Source organism: Silurus aristotelis (assembly GCF_946808225.1).
Source record: "Silurus aristotelis genome assembly, chromosome: 9".
Taxonomy (NCBI): domain Eukaryota; kingdom Metazoa; phylum Chordata; class Actinopteri; order Siluriformes; family Siluridae; genus Silurus; species Silurus aristotelis.
In genome coordinates this window covers 30976491-30979260 of record NC_139582.1, presented here as the reverse complement: position 1 = coordinate 30979260, position 2770 = coordinate 30976491, and the positions used below count along the sequence as shown (strand labels likewise).

The 2770-nt window shown below is 41.3% G+C and overlaps 1 long non-coding RNA gene across 1 annotated transcript in view; it reads right to left on the bottom strand.

Annotated features, from left to right (window-relative positions):
- Positions 1 to 1860: 1860 nt before the first annotated feature.
- LOC310731503 overlaps positions 1861 to 2770 on the bottom strand; it is an 11228-nt gene continuing 10318 nt past the window's right edge. The window contains exons 2-3 of the long non-coding RNA XR_014535236.1: positions 2706 to 2770; positions 1861 to 2503 (exon numbers count right to left, since the gene is read on the bottom strand). The exon at positions 2706 to 2770 is cut by the window's right edge and continues 54 nt beyond it. This is a non-coding gene — a long non-coding RNA (uncharacterized lncRNA). The remainder of the gene's footprint in view (positions 2504 to 2705) is intronic.

Here is a 2770-nt window from a genome sequence, read left to right as displayed (position 1 = left end):
AGAGAGAGAGAGAGAGAGAGAGAGAGAGAGAGAGAGAGAGAGAGAGAGGAGGGAGGGAGAGAGAGAGAGAGATAGAAAGAGATAGAGAGCGGGAGAGGCAGAGAGAAAGTGATGCAACAGGAGCAGCAGTTTCACTGGTGTTTGAGTCTCTAAGGAAGCCTGGCATTTCCTGGTATTTTCCTGGTATTTGGTGTTTGGTGGAGCTGAGTGAGAGGGTGGAAACTGCACAAGAAACAAGACTAAATTAGAAAAGCATAACAGTAAGGGAGAGGAGAACGAGGAGAACTCAGACCTGAATACTGAGGCAGGACTTCACGTTAATGTGTGCTGTCTGTGTGCATGAAAACTGCTTATAGATCATTTTAAATGAATATTCATGAGTGCAGGAATGACATCGCTGTGTGTTTGCTTCTGCCTCAGGTTACTGACCAGGTATTTAATACTCTTCCACAACAAAAGCTAAACGTTAGTTCACTCACTCACATACGGATTCCTCACATCATTCATTTATCCACAATACTGATCCTATCTACATTCTACAAGAAAAAACATTTCACACCGTTCCTCTCCAACCATCACACAGCATCGGTCCTCCAGAGAAACACACTCGATCATCAAACTCTTTTTCTCCTGTTTCAATCATTTAGCTCAGATTTAAAAATCTAAAATCTGATCTCAACGAAATGGTTCTTACAGTAGTGACGAGTCGCTCATGAATGATTCGGTCATTTTGAACGAGTCCTTCATGTGACTCAGAGTCGTCTCAGAGAGTGATTCGATCATTTACAAAAAATCGAATTAATGCAATACACTTTTTTATATAATGATTAAATTGAGTAAATAAAATAAATTGATGGAAAACATTTAATAGTTTACATTTGTTAGACCCCATTCTTTCACTCCACAGGGAATGTGGAATTATCAGGATTTTCTTGTTTTAAGAGAAATTTTTGACGCTGGACATAAAACAGTAGATTCAATAGCACTAGCGTTAGCTGCTAACCAGGATGTGGCTAGCGCTATTGATTCAAGGTACATTTTTTAAAAACCTTTTCTTTCACAGCAAGTTGTATCCTGCATAAAACCGTGTCTGTGACAAATAAGAAATCTTGAACCTTAAATCCATAGCATTAGCGTTACCAGGAAGTGGCTAGCGGCTAACACTAGTGCTATTGATTCTTGAGCATTTTAATGCATGCACAAAACAAATGTTATTTCCAGTGCGTGAGGGGCCACAGTGACACTTCGCTAACGCTAGTTTCTTTATTTTCCCCTGGCATTGTGTATGTTTTGAAGTTTTAAAAGAATTAAAAAAAAAATGCATAAAGGCGGAGACTAAACAAACTTGCGGTCCGTCACTTAATACGTTTCTCAGGAAACTCTGATTTTAATAGTCCGTAGAAAAGGTTTGCATTCCAACCCAAAGCCCTGTACTGAAAAAATTCTGTACAAATATGTGGGCCGTTATACCACTAATACACGCATAAATGATTGAACTGTAGTGAAAGTTGGTGTATGTTGACATGTTGAGATTTTATTTTATTTCTGATTTAAAGAACAACATGAATTTAATGATTCAAAAACGGATTAGTTCATTTTGATAAACGAGATAAAATAAAAAGAAGTCACTAAAATGAACCTGTTTTACCTTTACCACTGTATAGTCCAAGACCTCGAAACAGGAACAGGAATGCTGGTGAGCTCGCCCCCTGTTGATGAGGAGAGCAATTGATGTGCAGGAAAAGGGGAAATTGTGTACCTAGGAGTTGGCGACTCTGGGATGTCGGTAAATGTTTGGAACCAGTGCGAGCTCATCTCGAACCCCATAGTGTTATAATGGAGCAGTAATGTAGAGCGAAACGAGCACTCACTGTTTATAAGAATGGTGACAGTGTGAGTGAAGGGGTTTTCAGCATCGTTGCCAGTAAGGACATGATGATCGTGTTTGGAAGATGTGGGTTCAGCTCTTGGAGCTGCCATCGTGAGAAGCCATCGGTGCTCCGTTACACAGCACGCTTCATCGCTGTGTTGAGCTGATTCTTTGAAATGATGCATCTATGTTGTAATCGGGACACGATCATGACATCCTAACTGGCAACGTCTCTAAAATTCTCTTTCTCTCACATTATCACCAATCTTATAAACAGTTAACGCTCGTTGTGCACCACTCCACCACTCCATTGTACCTGATGGCAATGGGTTCAAAATTATCTCACACTGGTTCCAATCATCACAGGATCACCAACTCCCAGTTCCAAAATTCCCCATGTCCCTGTGCCTCCCTGTATTTCTGAAACGAATAAAGAGTTTTAGTCAGGTTTACACTCATTTATTAAAGTGCAAATCCCAGCTCTAATGAGGAACGATCACATCAGAGGTGTAGCAGATCCTCCATCGGGAAGGTCCCAGAGCTCTCTGGTTCCACACTGGCATGCATAAGCCATAAAACTCTTCTGGCCATCAGGAGGCGCTGTTGCTCCTCATGGTGTTCACTCTGATTGATCTGGAGGTGATAAAAAAAAAAATACATCCAAGTCTTTCATACAGCAGACAGCTGACGTGGAGCTGAGACGGAGAACCTTTAAGCCTGCATGCTCCAAACTCGGTGTGTGTGTGTGTGTGTGTGTGTGTGTGTGTGTGTGTGTGTGTGTGTGTGTGTGTGTGTGTGTGTGTGTGTGTGTGTGTGTGTGTGTGTGTGTGCATACATGCAGTGAATCACAGTTGTAGTCATTAATTTATCCCTCCTCTGCCAGTCTTGCTTTATTCCTGC